The sequence below is a fragment of the Lethenteron reissneri genome, chromosome 49 (assembly GCF_015708825.2).
Source record: "Lethenteron reissneri isolate LAM-NWPU_2019-01 chromosome 49, ASM1570882v1, whole genome shotgun sequence".
Lineage (NCBI taxonomy): Eukaryota > Metazoa > Chordata > Hyperoartia > Petromyzontiformes > Petromyzontidae > Lethenteron > Lethenteron reissneri.
In genome coordinates this window covers 7729503-7753455 of record NC_083827.1, presented here as the reverse complement: position 1 = coordinate 7753455, position 23953 = coordinate 7729503, and the positions used below count along the sequence as shown (strand labels likewise).

At 50.2% G+C, this 23953-nt stretch overlaps 1 protein-coding gene across 2 annotated transcripts in view; it reads right to left on the bottom strand.

Annotated features, from left to right (window-relative positions):
- The window catches only part of LOC133354929 (RNA-binding Raly-like protein), a 170977-nt gene that overhangs the window by 44239 nt on the left and 102785 nt on the right, over positions 1 to 23953 (bottom strand). The gene's annotated exons all lie outside the window — the stretch shown is intronic.

Sequence of the window (23953 nt, the reverse complement as noted above, 5' to 3'; positions counted from 1 at the left end):
GCCCAACGAAGTGGCTTATCGTCATGTGGAAATTCATAGCAGACAAATAATTAATCTAAACGCACGTTTCTAAATGTGGAGGGAAAAAAAACGGAGGACCCGGTGAAAATTTCACGCGACCACGGAAAGAGAGACACGCAGAACTACAAATATACAGCAGGCATCAGAGTCGGAATCACACCCACAACCTCCTGTAAACCAGGCGAGGTAGTTAACATCTCACAGAAGTACCAAGCAATGCCGCTCCGTCCTGGTGGGGGCAGAACTGGTTCACAGATCGCTCACCAATGACGTTAGCCGTGGTTGGAAATTGAACTCAGGTTGTCGGGGTTGAGTGCGCCAGTGAGCGAACCACACATCCCCGTCACCCGCGCTCCAACGACCGATGCATTTTCCCCTGGCCGTGTCGCTTCTGCTGTGCGTAAAAGTTCGTCGCACGCCAAGTCAAACCCAATTTGATCGAATTCTCTTTCGAAAGTTGTAATCTAACGGGATTAAGTGGTAAAACCACTTAACGCGATAAAATATCTGTGGAGCCATTGGTGGCCTGGGCTGAGATCACCAACTCGATAAAACTTTGAGTCGCCGGTTTAAAATCACCGAAATGCAGAAACACCATCCCAGTATCTCAGCGGTGCCGACACGGCGTCCGACCTCTGCACCACACGGTCATTCACACCAGCGCCCCGTTCAATATGCAGGGTGGCTCAAAAGTCAGGACACACAAGTTCGTTCGTTGGTTTCTGAATCCGCTTGAACTGGTGAGGGTCGCGGGGATAGCATGTTGAGTCGGGTGGTCCAGACTCCCCTTACTCTGGTGACAGACTCCAGCACTACACCACTATACACTACACTACTATACACTATAAACTACACTACTATACACTACTACACACTACACTATTATACACTACTATACACTACTCCACACTACACTACTATACACTTGCACTATACACTACTACACACTACACTACACGATACACTACACACTACACTACTATACACTATACTACTATACACTACACTATACACTACACACTACACTACTATACACTACACTATTATACATTACACTACTATACACTACACTATACACTACACGACTATACACTACTACACACTACACACTACACTACTACACACTACATTACTATACACTACACTATACACTACACTACTATCCACTACTACACTACACCACACTACACTACTATACACTACACTATACACTACACTACTATACACTGCTACACACGGCACTATTATACACTACACTACTATACACTACACTATACACTACACTACACACTACACTACTATACACTACACTATACACTACACTACTATACACTACACACTACACTACTACACACAGACTCTAGCTCTTCCTGGGGAATTCCCAGGCGTTCCCAGGCCAGCCGAGCGACACAGTCTCCCACCACCACCACCGCCAGCAGCAGCGTGTCCTGGGCCGGCCCCGGGGTCTTGGCCCAGTGCGACGTTGTTGCTGCTGCCCGGTAGAGTTTCAGGGGCAGTCTACTGGGCGGGCTTCCTTTACCAGGTGCCCGAGCCACCTCAACTGGCTCCTCTCGATCCGGAGGAGCAGCAGCGGCTCGACTCCAGAGGTCGCAAACGGGTTTTAATTCCTTACCCGTACCCGTACCCGGCCGCACCAGGGTCGCAAATGGGTTCCCGTACCCGTACCCAGCCAGGTACGGGTACCCATACTCTACCCGTACCCTACCCGAAATGAGTGACAAACGGTTACTCACCAGTGACTCACGGCCTACCCGTACCCGGCCGCACCAGGGTCGCAAACGGGTACCCGTACCCGGCCAGGTACGGGTAGCCGGGTATCGGGTAAGGTACGGGTATCGGGGGGTACCCGGTTGCGACCTCTGCTCGACTCTGAGGCTCTCCTCGGTTTACCGAGCTTCTCACCCGGTCACGGAGAGTGGTGAGCCCGGAAACCACGCGGAGAAAATTCATTTCGGCACCTTTTTACCCGCGACACACAAGTGTCCTTACATTTATCTTAACACTGGTATTAATAAAAAAAAATGCATTGTTATTCTCTAAGTAAATATTTAATCTATTTTCATGATTAATATATACGTCTTCTTTCCGTGGGGGTATTAGGAAACCACTTGAGCAACGCACTTTTAAATCTAGAGTTGTCAACTATTTTTTTTAGAACTTATTTTTGTGTTTAGTTTGTTGTCCTACCACCGCACTTCCGATTAGCACGGTTGGCTACGTACGGTGCGAAAGAAGTTCTACGTACGCACACCACACAACTGTCGTTTTTTTCAAAACTGCACCAACAAGGAACATTTGTGAATGAATTGAGACGTGAAACATAATTGACGAACGTTCAAATAGAACGCATGTGCCCTTAAAACAAGCCCGACATTTTCGCACGAGAATTCATCCATCATGGCATGAATATTAAATTGCAGTCGGCTCGAACATTTGCTAGATTAAATCACCCTACGCGATGCGTTACGATAAAGATTACGTGCGTCCTGACTTCAGGTCCACTCTGCACGTAACAGACTTCCACGGGACCCCCCCCCCCGAAAGGCGAAACGGGTCGGCGAATACTCCGGCAGCCCTCCTAAAAAGGGAAGTCGGGATTTTGCTGAATCGTGAAGCTCGCGTGATGCTGGGGGAAGCATTCTATTCCGTGGGATTGTTATCGCGGTCCTAATTAAACGTCTCCAAATCACATCGCGTAGCTTAATTATACTCTGCACGTGGGTTTTTTTGGGTGGTTTGTTTTGCCTTTAAAATAATCCTGCCATCTAAATTGTTTTTTTTTTTTTGCGTGTGGCTCACACGAACGAATACATACACACGCAAGCACAAACGAAGATCCCCCATATAGCCTTTAATAGACTGTGGAGGGTAAGTGATCGTAGTGATGTAAGCCAGCACCGATGAAGAAGAGAGGTGGGTGGCCAGCATCGCGCCCGGCCGCCTTTGTCTCCCCACCGCTGATGTTTACACGCCGCACCAGGTACTCATTTGATGCCAAGTCGACCTAGAAGACGCCCAGGACCGGCTCAGATATCTCACCACCGATGTTGGCCGTGTGCGTAGCGCAGTGCGATAGCAACTACACTGCCGCAACCCAGAGACAAAGGCCGTTCTTCCCCCTTGTAGCATTAACAGACTGTTGGGGAGCCAGCACCACGCCCGGCCGCCTTTGTCTCTCTCGTGGCGACATTTACGCATCGCACCAGGTGCTCATTTGAAGCCGAGTCTACCTAGGAGAGGCCCATGATCGGTTCGGATAATCGTCACTGGTGTTGGTGGCCGTGAGCGGGAATCGAACTCGGGTCGCCGGGTTCGTAGCGCAGCGTAGCGCTAACCGCTAAATGAGACACGCGCACAAACACACGCTCATCCGAACGCACACATAACAAACGCATACATTACAATGGCATGCACGTGCATGCCATTATACTTTAAATCCTCTGATTGCAGTGATTGTACTGCGGGTAAAAAGATTATCTGTAAATTGAAACGGCCGACTATTTATGACAATGATAACAATCGTCGAAATCAAGGGATAGCTTTTGTGAAAGCCGGGTGAAAAAAAAACAAGAATAAGTTTTTTAAAGGAGCACGTTCATTGATTAATTTAGTTTGCTCTCTCTGAGCTGCTACGGGAGAGAATCCTCAAGGAGCAGTGCGTTTGACAGCCTCGGCCTTATATTGGATTAACTGCCGCATCAAGAAAAAAAATACACGGACTCGTTCAAAGACAAAGGTGCCACCAGCTGTAGCATTTCAGCAAAGTGGGCTCTTGAAGCCAAGAATGATTTTCGGTCAGGTGCGCTCCATAACAAGATTAATATACAATATATACGGTGCGGTTATTTATGTAGGAGGGGATGGACATGGGTTTGGAAAGTTGCATTTTAAATCGTTTGGCAAATGTATTTGAAATTTGTTCACAAAAAAAACTTGCATTGCGTAAAATGGAGTAAATGCAGCCCGTGCAATTGCCTGCTCACGCCACCGCTGGTGAAAGAGCTTCAACGACAGCGAGCTGTAAACAGCTGCCCGCCTCTGAATGGTTATTTGGCCTACTCTTCCACACTGGCCAGACGTCTCGGAAGAGGTGGCGCCGGTTCACAGGCGAACTGCCGGTGAGACTGGGTGGAAAGAGGGTGGATTAAAAACAAAAAAATTCGCGCCAAGGTTTTGACTGCCGCGGCAAGGAAATAGAATCGAAGCGGCCACCCTCAGCATCGCAAGTGGAGTCTGACGAACAATCATCCCGCGGCACCGTGTTGGGGGGCAGGGGGGAGGCAGAGAGGGGGGGGCAGCGATGTTTTATATTTATGAAAAATGTATAAAGAAAAAAAAAGAGACTTTCAAAATTGAAGTATCCACGTGATTTGGTGGCGGTACACTCAGCTGTGAGAGTAGAAATCATGAGAAAGCCTTGGAGTGAGAAGTAATTTGTCAGTTCAGTAGGCGTCTCATCTCGGCGACGGACGGGACAACGAACCCATGCGCGGGGTGGATGGTGCGCGGCGCGGAGAGGTTCTGGGAAGGGGGCCTTTCACGCGGCAAGGGCACGCAAAGCGATTCGGAATTCCAGAAGAGAGGAGGACACTGCGGGTTAGGTGCCTCCGTTAGGGCTGCGCTACGAACCCGACCACCCGATGTTCGATCCCCCCCGCTCACGGCCGCCAAGACCGGTGACGATTATCTGAAGCGGTCTTGGGCCTCCCCTAGGTCGACTCGGTCTCAAATGAATACCGGGTGCGGTGTGTAATCGTCGCCAACAGGGAGACAAAGGCGGCCGGCGGGGTTTCTGGCCAACGTACCCCCTCGTGTGCCGTGCCGGCTTTCATTAGGTCATTAGGTGCTGCTCTTAGAGAAGATTTCTCGGGAGGGGGGGGGGGGGCATTTGGTCTACTCTTCCATATTGGCCAGAGTGGGAGGACCCGCACTTTACCCCACCGTGCACGGCCTCTGATGAACCCAATACATTATCTACTGCTGGATGGACACAAGCAGCGCTGGGAGGGAGGGAGGTAGGAGAGAGGGCTATATGGCATGGCCAGGAATCGAACTCAGGCTACTGGTTTCCACTGCAACGCCGCTCCTGATCAAGGCTAAAAATTAGCACGCGTGGAACATTGCACACCCCCCCCCGCCCCCAGGATATTTAACAAAGAAATCCATCCTATTTTGTCTCGTCTTGACCCAGCGGTGAGATCACTTCTCGTGCGGCTTCCGCATGGATCTTTGCATCACAGGATCGTGAAGAATGTAGCGGAGGCTTCATCCAGCAGTGGATCGATCATGGACGACGACGACGACGACGAGTTGCTATCTTCGTCTGTCGTTAATGTTTGTACGCTACAACTGTGATCAACCGCGTTCGCCGAAAAGTATCGTCGGCATGCGATTAGCATGCGATTTGCATACATTGTAAATAACCCATTATCACGCGTTCAATTGTGTCCGCACCATTAGCCGAGATGTAACGTTTTGGTATAATTAGCATACGATTTGCATAAAACATAAATAATCGATGCGCGTGTTCCCGCACACTAATGCAATGTACGTCTCGCAAGCATTGCCAATCGAATTGAATGAATGAATCGAACGTCATTATATGACTAAAAAAAAATTGCCATCAACAATTCTAACCGAGTGGCAGCCACGGACTGGAACGCATCGAGGAGTACGTCCGGCATGGAGATGGAGCGATGCAAATCAGCTCGTGCGGAGGCGCCAAGCGGAGCATGAACACTGCCGTAACACGGAGAAAGGCCGACGGCCTGGCAAGGCTTTCATCCAGCAGTGAAATGACCATGGCTGATAATGGATTTGCACGAACTTTAAACGAGGTATTCACGCATGTACCACCATGCTGTTCACTTCACTCGCCGAGACGCAACTTTGCCGTACAATTAACGTACATCAGTTACTTAGCCTAATTACATTTTTAAAGCGCTGTCCAGTCAATTATCGAAGTGCATGAGTCTAAAGTAACCCATGTAAACGGAATCTATTTCCCATCGACGAATCCGTTGCATCACCAGATTCCTAGGAACGCATCGCGGCACGGGGATCGAGGATGCTTATTTCTCCTGGAGGAATCCGATGAGCTATGAAGCTATCTTCTTGGTTCTTTCGGTAAAGTCACGTAGAAGGGAAGTAATAAAATAATAAAAATAAAACATAATAAAATAATTAAATTTCGATTTAAAGCTTTCGTGACTGCAGGGATTCATCTTCTTGGTTCTTTCGGTAAAGTCACGTAGAAGGGAAGTAATAAAATAATGAAAATAAAACATAATAAAATAATTCTCACGACGTTTCGGCCACAACGCAAGCAGCCGTCATCAGGTGGAGAACAGGTCCGTCAAGTAGACAGAGTCTGAATTGTTGTGGCCGAAACGTCGTGAGAATTATTTTATTATGTTTTATTTTTATTATTTTATTACTTTCCTTCTACGTGACTTTACCGAAAGAACCAAGAAGATGAATCCCTGCAGTCACGAAAGTTTTAAATCGAAATTTAATCATTTTATTATGTTTTATTTTTATTATTTTATTACTTTCCTTCTACGTGACTTTACCGAAAGAACCAAGAAGATGAATCCCTGCAGTCACGAAAGCTTTAAATCGAAACTATGAAGCTATTTTTCACAAGTGCCCAGCAGTCTAGAGATGACTACTGGACACGGTCGTCACAGATGTTCCAGTAGTCGAGCGACGGATCCGGGGGGGGCGGGGGGGAGAGGCCTCCATCCAGCAGTGAATTGACCATGACGAAGATGATCGTGAAGGTGGCGATTTCTCCAGACGCTCAAGGTAATTTGCGTCGGCCCGTCAAGTCGCCCGTCAAGGTTAAATTTGGCACGTTTTTTTGTTTGCGCGACAAACCGTGTCGGGTGGTGGCGGGTTTCACGACACATTTTACATTTACGCGATCCAATCCTCACGTCCTCCGCGGTCCACCACCCCGCCCAATAACAAAAAAAACCTCTGTTATGTATAACTTTGCTAGGGTCACCTTATGATATATTTTCTAAACTTACACTTCAAATGGATTGGGCACCGACTGCGTTATCGCGCCGCCAAAGTCGACGATCGCCCGTAATCTTCTCTCCGCAGCCGCTCGGCTGTGGCAGGCGGCTATCCCCTGAGTTACACTTTGTTCTCGTGGGCTTCCGTGGCCATAAACTTTGCGAACGCCTTTCAAACTACCCACGTCCTCACCCACATCCTCACCCACATCCTCACCCACATCCTCACCCACGCCCTCACCCACTTCATCACCAACATCCTCACCCACATCCTCACCCACATCCTCACCCACTTCCTCACCCACATCCTCACCCACATCCTCACCACAACCTCACCCACGCCCTCACCCACTTCCTCACTCACACACTCACCCACATCCTCACCCAGGCCCTCACCCACGCTCTCACCCACATCCTCCCCACACACTCACCCACATCCTCACCCACATCCTCACCCTCGCCCTCACCCACTTCCTCACCCACTTCCTCACCCAGGCCCTCACCCACGCTCTCACCCACACACTCACCCACACTCACCCACATCCTCACCCACATCCTCACCCACGCCCTCACCCACATCCTCACCCACACACTCACCCACATCCTCACCCACATCCTCACCCACGCCCTCACCCACATCCTCACCCACGCCCTCACCCACATCCTCACCCACACACTCACCCACATCCTCCCCACACACTCACCCACATCCTCACCCACGCCCTCACCCACATCCTCACCCACACACTCACCCACACACTCACCCACACACTCACCCACATCCTCACCCACTTCCTCACCCACACACTCACCCACACACTCACCCACATCCTCACCCACATCCTCACCCACGCCCTCACCCACATCCTCCCCACACACTCACCCACATCCTCACCCTCGCCCTCACCCACTTCCTTATCCACTTCCTCACCCACATCCTCACCCAGGCCCTCACCCACACACTCACCCACATCCTCACCCACATCCTCACCCACGCCCTCACCCACATCCTCACCCACACACTCACCCACATCCTCACCCACATTCCTCACCCACGCCCTCACCCACATCCTCACCCACATCCTCACCCACATCCTCACCCACGCCCTCACCCACATCCTCACCCACACACTCACCCACATCCTCACCCACACACTCACCCACATCCTCCCCACACACTCACCCACATCCTCACCCAGGCCCTCACCCACATCCTCACCCACACACTCACCCACACACTCACCCACACACTCACCCACATCCTCACCCACTTCCTCACCCACATCCTCCCCACACACTCACCCACATCCTCCCCACATCCTCACCCACGCCCTCACCCACATCCTCACCCACACACTCACCCACATCCTCCCCACACACTCACCCACATCCTCACCCACATCCTCACCCACATCCTCACCCACTTCCTCAACCACATCCTCCCCACACACTCACCCACATCCTTATCCACTTCCTCACCCACGCCTTCACCCACATCCTCACCCACATCCTCACTCACACACTCACCCACATCCTCACCCACTTCCTCAACCACATCCTCCCCACACACTCACCCACTTCCTTATCCACTTCCTCACCCACGCCTTCACCCACATCCTCACCCACATCCTCACACAGGCCCCCACCCACGCCCTCACCCTCACCCACATCCTCACCCACATCCTCACCCACATCCTCACCCACATCCTCACCCACTTCCTCACCCCACCCTCGTCTAAAACCCCACTCGGCAGGGAGTCGCGAGCGGATATTTTTTTGTTTCACTCAGAACAACCTAATGATTGTGATGATGCTGACGCTACCACTACTGCCGCTGCTGCTGTGGCGAATGGTGGACAAGCACAGCAAACAACAACAACAACATCCGTCAATAACACTGACGGGGGGGAGAATAAAAAAACAATATGATAGGTGATGTTTTCGAGCAATCGGTTTTCATAGCAGGAGAGACGATAGACATTGACCAAACATATATACAGTGCACTGATATGTCAGCTATGAAGAAGGGCCGTTGGCAAAAATGTAACAAATCGTACGTAATTTCCCTCTTCAAAGCGGGTCGTTATTGACTGCGTCGAGTTTGTGGTATTGTTATTCTGCTCAGGAAAGCTCCAACGACACTCAAGAGCCATGGCTCAGAATCGGAATCTTTATTTATGCTGGAGAGGAATCCGATGTGCCGTAGAAGTAATTTTTCACAGATGGCCAGTAAGGGTGTTAGTTAGAACGTCACAAGAACAAACAATACAAACACGCGACGAGAGCGACATTATGGGAAACGTAAACACATCACAGACAAATACTAAATTAACTAACCCTTCGCGTTGTCGGAGAACGGCTCGTAGAAGTAGATTTCACAGAGTTACCTCCTGAACACCGCCCTGTTTATTTTACCACGTGAAGGCCACTAGGCTATTTTTGTTCAGAAGCGACCCGGCCACAAATGATAATCTTGGGATGTTTGCCTCATGGGACCTCCCTTGCCACTATAAAAATATAAGAATAGGCAACAAAAACATACTCGTTGGTTCTTTCGGTGAAGTCACGTAGTTAGAAATAAAATAAAATCAAACAAATCACGACGTTTCGATTGCCTGACGACGACCGCTTGTGTTTGCGGTCGAAACGTCGTGATTTATTTTATTTCATTTCTAACCACGTGACTTTACCGAAAGCACCAAAGAGTATGGATTCCTGCAGTCACGAAAGCTTCAAATCAAGATTGAGGCCATAAAACTGTTGTGTTAAGATGTTAAAACACCAAACAGAGACCTCATTGCTGCCTCCACAGTATGGGAACTTCCCCCGGGTGTTCGTGCTGTTGTCTCCCCGCCTCTGTCCACAGAGTGGGTCTCAAAGTGCTGCCGCCTACCGCGTGTGGACCGGAGGTCACTGAAAGGGGATGTTCAGTTCAGGAGGTAACTCTGTGATATCCGCTTCCACAGGCCGTTGTTCCGACAACGCGAAGGGTTGCACAGTTCTGCGAAGGTTCCCAACGGACACTTCTTCTCGTGCAAGATGGGCAACAATGAAAGATGGGTAACGATGAAAGATGGGTAACAATGAAAGATGGGTAACAATGAAAGATGGGTAACAATGAAATATGGGTAACATTGAAATATGGGTAACAATGAAAAATGGGTAACAATGAAATATGGGTAACATTGAAATATGGGTAACAATGAAAAATGGGTAACAATGAAATATGGGTAACATTGAAAGATGGGTAACAATGAAAGATGAGTAACAATGAAAGATGGGTAAACAATGAAATATATAGGAAACCATTAAACATGGGTAACAAAAAGAGAATGGTTAAACAATGAAATATGGGTAACAATGAAAGATGGGTAACAATGAAAGATGGATAACAATGAAAGATGGGTAACAATGAAAGATGGGTAACAATGAAAGATGGATAACAATGAAAGATGGGTAACAATGAAAGATGGGTAACAATGAAAGATGGATAACAATGAAATATGGGTCACAAGGCAATATGGGTAACAATGAAATATGGGTAACATTGAAAGATGGTTAACAATTAAACATGGGTCACAATGAAATATGGGTAAACAATGAAATATGGGTCACAAGGCAATATGGGTAACAATGCAATATGGGTAACAATGCAAGATGGTAACACTCGGTATACCATTGCGGAGAAAAAAAAATGTCAAGGAGTAAAATAAGAACAGCACCGACGTAGAGATGTCACATTTTCAACCGTTCATTATTTTATGAATTTTGTAGCAGCGGTAGTCGCAGCCGAGGATGAGATCGGCGCTCGTGCCTCCTGAAAAACGATTGAACGATTCTAGCGGCCAGGATGATGTTGCTGAAAAATATCCCGACAGGATTCAGGAAGTCATCTTCTTGGTTCTTTCGGTAAAGTCACGTAGAAGGAAAATAATAAAATAATAAAAATAAAACATAATAAAAAAATTATCACGACGTTTCGGCCACAATGCAAGCAGCCGTCCTCAGGTGGAGAACAGGTCTGTCGAGAAGGCAGAGTCTGGTGTGGCCGAAAGGTCGTGAGAATTATTTTATAATGTTTCATTTTTATTATTTTATTATTTCCCTTCTACGTGACTTTACCCAAAGAACCAAGAAGATGAATTCCTGCAGTCACGAAAGCTTTAAATCGAAATGATTCAGGAAGTCTGCTGAAATCCCGGTAGGGATTTAGAACCCCTACTGGGCTTCCACGAGGCTTCCCTTCGGGTTCCTTGAGGATTTGTTCAAATTTCCAGGGTAATAATATCGATTCTTTTTTTTACATATATGTTACGCTACATTATTATTTGGGGAACAGAGGGGGGGGGGGGTTAGAGAGCCGACGGATGGGGGTATTGCCAACAACACAATAAGGACATTCTCAATCCTCCACAGGACCCAACCTTGACTGTACATTTGCTACAGCATCGTACCGATGCCATAATCTCCGGAGAAAGGCTTCGCTTGCTTTCGGTTCGCAGACAATATTCCCAATAAAGGACACGGAACGGGCACTTTGTGGAAGGCGTTTTTGGACCTCCTCCCCACCCCCCGATTCCCGATCGAGATAAAATTCGTTGTTTCTGACTAGGAGAGGCTGCCGCGGGTGTCACGTTCGGCACGTCGGTTTGATCTCCCGGCGCGGCAGCTGAAACGACGTCGCGGGTTTCTCAAATCCGCTCCCCGCTTGGCGGCACGAGCTTGGGGGGAGGAGGGCTGGGGTGCTAACACCGCGGTCAGACGCTCGGTGAGGTTTACGCTTGGTGGAGTAAAAACAGAGAGCCAGTGTGGAGGAGTAGGCCAAGTATCCTCCAGAAGGGGTTCTCTAGGGCGCCGTTTAGTGAAGGCCTTTCTGCTAACAGCAATTAAAGCCATGCGAAGTATGTCGGCGACGCTGCTGCGTCTGCCACGATGGGCAGTGGTGCAAAGCACTATTAACGTAAATTAATCACCGACGCACCGCTGTACCCGTAACCGGTCTGAAACATGGACACTCGTGAACAAAAAAAAAAGACACAAATGCTAAGAAATCTTGCAAAGCTCACGAATCAAACGTGGAGAGAAGCGCGCTTGGAATTTGCATTCCAGATGCACGTGCACCACCACCGCCACCACCATCGTTATCGTCCAAAACACCGGGAGGACCTTTTCCCGTACAATGCGTCGACCTGCAAACGCTCGCGAGCGCTCGAGGCAAGGGGGGGGGGGGAAGGGTTAATGGAGTACATTATTTGTTCCTCCAAAACGCGTTTACCAACGCCCCAGCCCGCACCGCACCGCAAGCTTTCATAAATTACTCCGCGGGACGAAGGCAACGGTGAATGATGAACGCACAGCGGCTTCGGTGTGTGTTGTTCAATAGAGCCGGCGACAGATGGGCAGGGCACTTGGAACAGACGTTGATTTATTGTCGCAACGCCTCTGAAGACCGGCAGTGATAATGCGACCGTTGCAACGCTGCGTTATTTCAAAACACTCGAGGCTTCAAAAATAAAAATAAAAACAAACACGCCGTGTTGGGTTCAATTTATTTCGTGTGTGTTATTGTTGTTGTTGCTGCGGCGCAAGCAACGCATCCTTTGTTAAAACTTCATGAATCAATAACCGCGTGCGAGCGAGTAAAAGCGAGCCAGCGAGCATTCACGAGTCTCTTAACGGCGCTCACTGCACGCCAAGGTTAAACAACAGCGCTTGGCGTTGCGGCAAAGTGGCCTCTAAGAGCCAGGGACGATTTCGAAAAACAGCTTATGCTTCAACGAGATGAATCGCAAAAAGTTTGTAAACGTATTTTGTTTTTAAATTTCTACGTTTGCCGGAATTTCATCAAATATCATCATCACCATCATCACGATCCACGGGGCAGATGGCCCCGTACTGCACGTTGTTTGTTTCCACCTGTCCTCTCTGTCTCTCGTGCCAAGATGATCAAGGAGTGGCGCATCTTGCTGGCACCAATGTCTTCTGCCGTCGACAAGCCACTCTCTCGCTCTCTCTCTTAGGTCTTCCTCGCTACATTTCTAGAAATGAAAACGTCTCCACTTATATATTCTTTGCTCATCGCCACCGCTGGTGGAAGAGCCTCCAACTATCTCGACTGTGTCAAATACCTCCACCACAACCACCACAACCACTACAACTACCACAACCACAACCACTGCCTCCACTACAACCACTACAACCACCACAACCACCACAACCACTGCCTCCACCACAACCACCACAACCACTACCTCCACCACAACCACTACCTCCACCACAACCACTGCCTCCACTACAACCACCACAACCACTACCTCCACCACAACCACTACAACCACTACCTCCACCACAACCACTACCTCCACCACAACCACTACCTCCACTATAACCACTACCTCCACTACCTCCACCACAACCACTACAACCACCACAACCACTACCTCTACTGCCTCCACCACAACCACGGTGGGGGGCGGGGCGAGCTCCCTGGAGGCCCCTCCCCCCTGGGGCTATTGTTTGGCATCCCCTTTCACGCGTGACGACTCGCACGCGAGACAGGTCACAGTGGCCACACGTCGCCCCGCCGCTCGCGCCAAACTCTGCCGACGAACCCACCCACGCTGCCCAGGTTGGACAGAGGCGACGGTATTAGTGAGGGGGGAGGTGCTGGGGAGTGGGGGAAATGGGGGTCGGGGGGGGGATGGAGGGGTGGTGGATGTAAGAAACACGTGCTATCGGTTCAGGCTGCCGAAACCGCCGGGAGATGGAATCGAACCGGTGCGACCTTGGCTCGTGAGTTCCGGTACGCGCCGTCCACTCCACCACCGTGGCAGCGTCGGCTCAGACTCCCCCATTCCCCCCCATTCCCCCCGCCCGCCCGCCCGCCACACGGAAACAAGGCAGCGACGTTGATGTCATTTAATTATTGAACGATATTGTTTCACGACTGACCTTCCGACCGCACCTCTATAGTCGCCGAGTTGTTGCGTTTCTGCCGAGCGGTGACGGCTAGGGGGGTGGTGGTGGTGATGGTGGTGGTGGGGGGGGGGGGGGACTGGTTATTTTACATATTGTTGTTATTATTATTGCTATTATTTATCAAGGTCGTCGGGTTTGTTTTACAATCCCAGGCCACAACGGTCCAACCTCATTCCCACCCAGACTTTCAAGGACATTTTTGAATTTATTAAAATATTTTTCTTATATATAAAATAACCGACAGGCAGCCTGTAGGGAAATAAGAGAAAGATCCCAGAACAATCCGACCGGATTGTAAAATACATTTCTGATATTCCCATTGGAGGGGGGTTGGGGTGAGGAGATCTCCGTTACATTTTGTTCTTTGAAATCCCCACTGGAATTGATCTCTGCGTGCGCGTTTGGCCCAGAACACACCTGACGGACACGGCGGGGGATGGGGGGGGGGTATTGACAACCCCCCCCCCCCCCAGACACCCGCGCAGCCAATTTTGTAGGTCTCAAATTCCAGGCCATGAAACCACGGGAGCTCTTTGAAAAGGGGCTTAGGGATCCGAGTTCGATTCCTGCCCGGTCATTCCTCTGTCCGTCTCCCCGCTCAACGATTGCGAAGAGATTTTCTCTCTTTTTTTTTCGCGCATCCGACAAAAAATGTCGTAAGCCGGAGCACGACCTGCAAAGTTTCATTTTAGTCGAAGCGTAGCAATCTCCATCGTTTTCATCTACGCCTGCTTGGTCTCTCCTTCTTTGTCGTCCCCTTCGTCCGTACGGCCGCTGATGTTCGATGCAGAGGAACAACCACGATGTCACATTCGGGTGGTCAAGGCAGCAGACAACCGCGACAGGAGACGTTGCAGTCACCGCAACGTCTCATTCGCACTCGTTGAATCACGCACGAGCACCCTGCGATGAAAACAGATTCCGCAAAAGCAAAAAAAAAAACAAGAAAATGCGCGATTCCCGATCATTGGCGAGAGAAAAAAAAACAAATTAAAATCACGAAGTGGCCAAAAAAAAAAATCTTCGGCACGATTGTTTTAGCGTCGTCAAAATAACGAGAGAGAAAGCGAGAGAGAGCGAGAGCGGAGCCCGGGGCCGACCGGCCGCCTCGAGCGAGCCACTGTGAAGGGCACGTGGTGCACTCCTCTAATGGAACCGCTCCTCAGGAAAATGAGATGCGCGACGCGGAAAATTGCCAGAATTGGATACTCCGTAGCAACCGGGGCCGTAACGACCTTTTTTTTCTTCTTCCTCCTCGACTCCCATTGCCAACCACCGCCGCCACAGCCACCGCCCGGGGGCTGTGGCAATCGGAACTCCGCGGGCCACTTTCACCGCCGTGGAGACGCGCTCCATTATTGGGAGCAATCTCACGCTCTCTCTCGCTCTGCTAGGCGATGGCGTTGCGAGCGACGGCTTCCTCCGAGCGTTTCCCCTCTCGACGCGACGCGCGCGCCGCTCTGCGTCTTGGAGATTGCCAGGCGAGGTGTCATCGTGGCAACCCCGTGGACGAAGATCCCCCCCCCCCCACCGTGTAGACTGAACAGACTGTAGGGGCAAGTGCTATTAGCGAGCACCTATGAAGGCCGGCACGGCACACGAGGGGGTGGGTGGCCGACACCAAGGCCCGGCCGCCTTTGTCTCTCAAGTGGCGATGTTTACGCACCGTGCCAGGTTACTCATTTGAGGCCGAGTCGACCTAGGGGAGGCCCTAGACCGGTTCAAATAATCGTCACCGGTGTTGGCCGTGAGCGGGAATCGAACCCGGGTCGCCGGATTCATAGCGCAGCGTAGCGCTAACCGCTACACTACCGCTCAAGCACATACACACACACACATTAACACACACACACAGACACACACAGCTCCGAGCAATCACGATGTCCCTGTGTTTATCCAACAGGCACAATGACTGATTTATCTTTGCAATCTACACAGATACTCTGCTGCATCTCAGGAAGGATTTGTTGTTGCCGCTTTCTTATTTCTGCTTCCACCGTACGACTGACGTCGAGTAGCCCGAGACAAATCTGTCCGATCGGAAAAACTCTCGCAACGACGACAGCGCCGTCGCCTCGGGCGACAGGGAACGGCCCGCAGAAGGAGATATTGCAGAACTACCTCCAAGAACATTTAGAGTACGTATGTTGAACTTCTTTTGCGCCGTACGTAGCCAACCGTGCAAATCGGAGGTGCAGTTTTGAGTCTATGGGCAGTGTTGAGTCTATGGGTAGTGTTAGTCTATGGGTGGTGTTAGTCTATGGGTGGTGTTAGTCTATGGGTAGTGCTAGTCTATGGGTGGTGTTAGTCTATGGGCAGTGTTGAGTCTATGGGTAGTGTTGAGTCTATGGGTAGTGTTGAGTCTATGGGTAGTGTTGAGTCTATGGGTAGTGTTGAGTCTATGGGCAGTGTTGAGTCTATGGGTAGTGTTAGTCTATGGGCAGTGTTGAGTCTATGGGCAGTGTTGAGTCTATTGGTAGTGTTGAGTCTATGGGCAGTGTTGAGTCTATGGGCAGTGTTGAGTCTATGGGTAGTGTTAGTCTATGGGTAGTGTTGAGTCTATGGGTAGTGTTAGTCTATGGGTAGTGTTGAGTCTATGGGTAGTGTTAGTCTATGGGTAGTGTTGAGTCTATGGGCAGTGTTGAGTCTATGGGTAGTGTTAGTCTATGGGCAGTGTTAGTCTATGGGCAGTGTTGAGTCTATGGGTAATGTTGAGTCTATGGGCAGTGTTGAGTCTGTGGGTAGTGTTGAGTCTATGGACAGTGTTGAGTCTATGGGCAGTGTTGAGTCTATGGGTAGTGTTAGTCTATGGACAGTGTTGAGTCTATGTGTAGTGTTTAGTCTATGGACAGTGTTGAGTCTATGGGCAGTGTTGAGTCTATGGGTAGTGTTAGTCTATGGGTAGTGTTGAGTCTATGGGTAGTGTTAGTCTATGGGTAGTGTTAGTCTATGGGTAGTGTTGAGTCTATGTGTAGTATTTAGTCTTTGGGCAGTGTTGAGTCTATGGGTAGTGTTGAGTCTATGGGTAGTGTTGAGTCTATAGTTAGCGTTAGTCTATGGGTAGAGTTAGTCTATGGGTAGTGTTGAGTCTATGGGCAGTGTTAGTCTATGGGTAGTGTTAGTCTATGGTCAGTGTTGAGTCTATGGGTAGTGTTAGTCTATAGGCAGTGTTGAGTCTATGGGCAGTGTTGAGTCTATGGGTAGTGTTAGTCTATGGGTAGTGTTGAGTCTATGGGTAGTGTTGAGTCTATGGGCAGTGTTGAGTCTATGGGTAGTGCTGAGTCTATGGGTAGTGTTGAGTCTATAGTTAGCGTTAGTCTATGGGTAGTGTTAGTCTATGGGTAGTGTTGAGTCTATGGGCAGTGTTAGTCTATGGGTAGTGTTAGTCTATGGTCAGTGTTGAGTCTATGGGTAGTGTTAGTCTATAGGCAGTGTTGAGTCTATGGGCAGTGTTGAGTCTATGGGTAGTGTTAGTCTATGGGTAGTGTTGAGTCTATGGGTAGTGTTGAGTCTATTGGTAGTGTTGAGTCTATGGGCAGTGTTGAGTCTATGGGCAGTGTTAGTCTATGGGTAGTGTTGAGTCTATGGGTAGTGTTGAGTCTATAGGCAGTGTTGAGTCTATGGGCAGTGTTGAGTCTATGGGCAGTGTTAGTCTATGGGTAGTGTTTAGTCTATGGGCAGTGTTGAGTCTATGGGCAGTGTTAGTCTATGGGTAGTGTTGAGTCTATGGGCAGTGTTAGTCTATGGGTAGTGTTGAGTCTATCGTCAGTGTTTAGTCTATGGGTAGTGTTGAGTCTATGGGCAGTGTTGAGTCTATGGGCAGTGTTGAGTCTATTGGTAGTGTTGAGTCTATGGGCAGTGTTGAGTCTATGGGCAGTGTTGAGTCTATGGGTAGTTTTAGTCTATGGGTAGTGTTGAGTCTATGGGTAGTGTTAGTCTATGGGTAGTGTTGAGTCTATGGGTAGTGTTAGTCTATGGGTAGTGTTGAGTCTATGGGCAGTGTTGAGTCTATGGGTAGTGTTAGTCTATGGGCAGTGTTAGTCTATGGGCAGTGTTGAGTCTATGGGTAGTGTTGAGTCTATGGGCAGTGTTGAGTCTTTGGGCAGTGTTGAGTCTATGGGTAGTGTTAGTCTATGGGTAGTGTTGAGTCTATGGGCAGTGTTGAGTCTATGGGTAGTGTTAGTCTATGGCCAGTGTTAGTCTATGGGCAGTGTTGAGTCTATGGGTAGTGTTGAGTCTATGGGCAGTGTTAGTCTATGGGCAGTGTTGAGTCTATGGGTAGTGCTGAGTCTATGGGTAGTGTTGAGTCTATAGTTAGCGTTAGTCTATGGGTAGTGTTAGTCTATGGGTAGTGTTGAGTCTATGGGTAGTGTTAGTCTATGGGTAGTGTTAGTCTATGGGTAGTGTTGAGTCTATGGGTAGTGTTGAGTCTATGGGTAGTGTTAGTCTATGGGTAGTGTTGAGTCTATGGGTAGTGTTAGTCTATGGGTAATGTTGAGTGTATGTGTAGTGTTGAGTGTATGGGTAGTGTTAGTCTATAGTCAGTATGTATGCGCGTTGAACTTCTTTCGCACCGTGCGTAGCCAACCGTGCTAATCGGAGGTGCGTATAGGGGTGGGGGGAAATAATCTAAACACGAAAAGCAGTCCTGAAGAAATTAGTTTTCAATGTAGATTTAAAAACGCATAGCTCCAGTGACAGTCTTATCCACACTCAGAGGGCTCTGCACTCGATCATGCGCTCTGCTTTTGTAGAGATGCTTCGTCACGTGGGAATTAACCCAAATTAAAATACAATATTTTTTTTCTTTCTCTCATTGCTGAAATTCATCACGCAACAAAAAAGCACGCGCGATATTTTGCGCGTACATTTGTTTCCGTGCTGGGCTGAGACCGCCAAATCTCTACCTTTGAGAACCCGCCAGACAAACACGGGTGGCTAAACCCCAGTTTTGAACCAATTGTCTATACGGGCCCGGCTCAGCGGGTCCCTGACTAGCGAGCCACAGTGAGTTTGGACGCCAACTTCACTGGAAAGTTAAAGCTACGAACAACCCTCCGATGCATTTCCCCCAGAGTGTTTTTTTTGGCTGCGTTTCGTAATGGATTAACGGATTAACCATGACATTCCTACCACATGCACAGTTAACGATGCGTCTCACGCCGTTGTCCTTAGCCGCCTGTAGCGCGAATTAAAAACTCTTTCTAAGAACCAAAAAAAAATCGAGACACTTTAATTGAGTATCGACAATGTAATATTGTACGGAAAGTAAAGGGAAAAAATCTAAACATGCGACGCTGCAAATTCTAGCCGATACTGACATCAGTGCCCTTGCAAAGAGAGCTCCAGGCACCCCCTTTCGATGGCATTTGGCCTACTCTTACAAGCTGGCCAGACGTTTGGCCTACTCTTCCACACTGGACAGACATTTTGCCTACTCTTACAAGCTGGCCAGACGTTTTGAACAAGGTGCGTGTACCCACGCTTTACCCCACCACACCCGATCTGCAGATTGACCAACTGCAGAAGGGAGATTTAATAAAAATGTAACAATTTTTTTTATAGACCAGGTAAGGTCCACTGAGCTATAGCTCTTTTTCAGAAGCGACCTGGCCGCAAATGAAAGCCTAACTAAGCGGCTTATCGCGTGGAAATGTATCGCAGCCAAATACTCTGAACGCGTGTTTTTATCATCAACACTGGCACCATCCTTTCAACTGCCACGCCCTGAGATGCAATCGAACCGGCGACCTCCGGATCGCTAAGCCCGGTGTGGTAACCGTGACCCCGCCCAGGTGCCCGTCGAGACTCGGCAATTCACCGCCGCGGTGAGACCTTCGCGTTGAATGAAGACCGCATCGATCACCGATGCGGCCTCACGGGGATTAGCCGCAAAGGGGAACAGCCGCCGAACGCAGTGTCCGTGACTCGCGTTGTTGCGGGGTTGGACCCGATGGGTGGCAGCAGGTAAAGGGTCATCTCATAACGAGCGGTCAGCGGCAGCCTGCGCCCGCGGCGAAATGGCAAAGCGGGTTCCGAACTACAAATCAAACCGCTTTCACGTTAATAGCTGAAGCCCACCGAGCGTTGGCCGCACGTGACGGCAGCTCGTCATCGAAGTGGCCGATATCATCATCGTACGCGGGATTCTTTTTTTTAATAATAATCTAAACGCGCGATGTTTCTAAATGTGGAGTTGGGGACCGGAGGATCCCGGAGAACACATCCACGCGGCCACCACGGGGCGAGAGAGAGAGAGAGGGAGAGCGAGAGCGTGCAAGCGAACCACAAATACACATCACAGGCATCGTCACTGTCGGGGCATCGAACCCACGACTGCCTGCGTGGCCAGGCGAGGGCGATAACAACGCGGTCGCCGACTCGGGGTTGAACACGCGGTCACGACCGCTCGCGCGCACCGCCCCGGCACGCCACCGATTTATCGCCGTCCGCGAGACGTGTTTTTTTTTTTGGGGGGGGGGGGGGGGGAGCGCCGCGATCCATTTGGGCAGATTAATTCCTTCGGCAGAGCCTTTCACCTGCGGTAACTATGAGGAGTGGAATTTTAAGTGGATTGGTCGTCTGTGTGTGTGTGAGTGTGTGTGCTTTCGTGTGGAGCGGTGGTGGAGCGGTTAGCGCGCTGCGCTATGAACCCGGCGACCCGGGTTCGATTCCTGCTCACGGCCAACACCTGTGACGATTGTCTGAACCGGTCCTGGGCTTCCCCTAGGTCGACTCAGCCTAAAATGAGTACCTGGTGCGGTGTGGAAACATCGCCACTGGAGAGACAAAGGCGGTCGGGCGTGGTGCTGGCCACCCACCCCCTCGTGTATCGTTCCGGCCTTCATAGATGCTCACTAACAGCACTTGCCCCTACAGTCTGTTAAGGCTATACGGGGGGTCTTTGTCTTTGTGTGGTGTGTGTGCCCCAAGAGTCTGTGAATCTTTGTCCCCGTATGAATGTTGAACTTCTTTCGCACCGCACGCAGCCAACCGTGCTAACATCGAAGGCGCGACCCCAGCTTCCATTCCCGCTCACAAAACAACGCCAAGTAGTGACGAATATCTGAACCCGGTTTCCTGGCCCCCGCTAGGTCGACTCAGCCTCAAAATGCGTGGCTGGGTACGGGGCCTGAACATCGCCACCGGGGGACACGACGGCGGCCGGCCTGCCATGGTTCGGGCCGCACCAGCCTCTCGTGCACCACGTCAGCCTCCAACATGAGCTCGCTAACAGCACCCGGCCCTCGACCCCGTTATCCCGATAGCCTCGCTCAACGTGAGCGACGCGTTGCATCGCGAGCGGTGCGAGGCCGTTGCTGGCGGCCCCTGGGCGTTGTTACAACTTCGGGGCACTGCGCTTCGCGATTGTTATTTTAACGGATGAATGCATCACGCCGCCTCTCCCGTTGTCTCAAAGTTGCCGGCGGCTTTTGCGCGGCAAGGGAAGCCACAGCTCAGTCCCTAGGCACCACCATCACCGCCACCACCACCACTACCAGTCTCTATATCACCACAACTACCAGTCTCTACCATCACCACCACCAGTTTTTACCATCACCACTACCAGTCTCTACCATCACCACCACCACTACCAGTTTCTACCATCACCACCGCCACCGCTACCACCAGTCGGCATCACCATGACCATTACCAGATCACCACCACTGCCACCACTACCAGTCTCTACCACCACCACCACCAGTCTCTACCATCACCACCGCCACCGCTACCACCAGTCGACATCACCATGACCATTACCAGGTCACCATCACTGCCACCACTACCAGTCTCTACCATAACCACCACCAGTCTCTACCATCACCACTACCAGTCTCTACCATCACCACCACCACTACCAGTTTCTACCATCACCACCACCACTACCAGTCTCTACCATCACCACCGCCACCGCTACCACCAGTCGGCATCACCATGACCATTACCAGATCACCACCACTGCCACCACTACCAGTCTCACCTATAAAGTGGAGCGGAGCGTTTTTATTAAATTGTTTGCCGTGCTCCCGGTTGGTGGGGGCAGCGCGCGGTAATGAAATGGCCTGGCTGACAGCTCGTGATGCCTTCGCGAGGTTTATATATGTCCACTTTACAACGGCAAGCGATGTCTGTCCTCCCAGAGAACGCTTTAATTAAAATGGAGAACGCACGAATTTGTGTGTGTGTGGAGCGGTAGTGGCAGCGGTTAGCACGCTGCGCTACGAAACCCGGCGACCCGAGTTCGATTCCCGGAGAAAAATCTACACGACCACGGGGAGAGCACGCAAACTCCAAATATACAGGGGTCAGAGTCGGGATCGAACCCACGACCTCCTGTATACCACAGCTGCTGCAGCAGCCGTCTGGAACGCTCTCTCGGAGGAAGCCGAACTCGCTCCCTATTTCGATGAACGCCGCGTCAAGCCCACGCATGTTGTTTATGCCATTTATTGTGAAAATTCCGTCACAGTTCCTATGATCACTGTTTCATTGCTTTCATGGCTTTATTTTGGTGATTTCGAAAAGTGTATTGGTTTAGACATGTTTGTTTGTTGTAGTACAGAGTTAGACTGATGGCCTTAATCTAAGTTGTCTTGTGGTTGTTGTTGTTGTTGTTTGACTTGCATCCCACTGGGAGTTTTGCACACAGCGTTGGTGTACGGTGCTTTTTCTGCAATATTTTGTTGTCTTTTCTTGGATTTTCTGTTTGCACTCAGTCACATGTTAACTTTAAGATGTTTTTTTGTTCATGTTTTTGTTTTTTTGTTTGTTGCGGTTGCACCCGATTCAAGAGCCGAATGGCTCTCAGCGCTATACCTAATAAATAAGACGTTGAACATGAACGCACACCTCAAGTTCCCAGTGTTCCTGATTCCCCATCTCACGGTGACCGTGGCGGCCTCAACAAACCCGGAGAGCCGTCAAGCCGCTCGAAGCAACTAACCGGTCGATTCGTTGTCCTTGAGCGGTTTTTTGGAACCCGACGCGTGCGTCAAACAAGGTCCACGCCGCCGTCACGGCGTGGACCTGACTTTTACTGGCAAAGTTAAACCGGGGCGGAGAGTTGGAACGGTCGCTGGCACGCGGCGTTATTGATATTGTTATTATTTTTGCGCGGCTACTTTTTATTTCATGTTTAGTGACTCACCATTTTACTCTACTGTGCACTCCTATCGTTGGTTTTGTTGTTGTTGTAACTCGCTGACCCACCCACACCTGCGACATCTGTGCAAACGAGCTTCAGTAGCTCATCGGATTTCTTCCTCGGGTCCGAATCAAGATTCTGAGATTCTGAGACTAACATCAGCGGTGGTGGGCGATGAAACATCATCTACCGGTCCCGCACGGCATCATTACTCCCCCCCTCACCACTCCGCACTGACCGGTGCGGTGAAGTATGGTTAAAAACAAAAAACCACCCACGGCTCGCACGGCATTGTGAGAGACTCTCATCCAGCGATGGTTTCACAAGAGGGCCGCACTGCACTCACGAGAACGGTGCCCTGCCGAGTCTTACAGCACCACGCCCGGCCGTCTTTGTCTCCCCGGTGGCGATTTCTACACACCGCAGCAACAGGTACTCATTTGAGGCTGAGTCGACCTAGGGGGAGGCCCAGGACCGGTTCAGATAATCGTCACCGGTGTTGGCCGCGAGCGGGAATCCGCTGCACCACCGCTCACACGCACGCACGTACAACCACTGCCAATGCTGCTCCTTACATTTCCATAAGCTTCAACCTTTTTCACCCTTTTGTCAGCGTCAAGAGAATTATTTTGCCTCTCAAACCGGGCTTAGGATTAAGTGCGAATTCATGGCACCGTCCCCGAAAAGGTCGTCATGAATCTCCGATCCCGCATCACTCCCCGGGGCGTTTACAAACGGCCAGTCTGATTCAAGAATCCCGACGCTA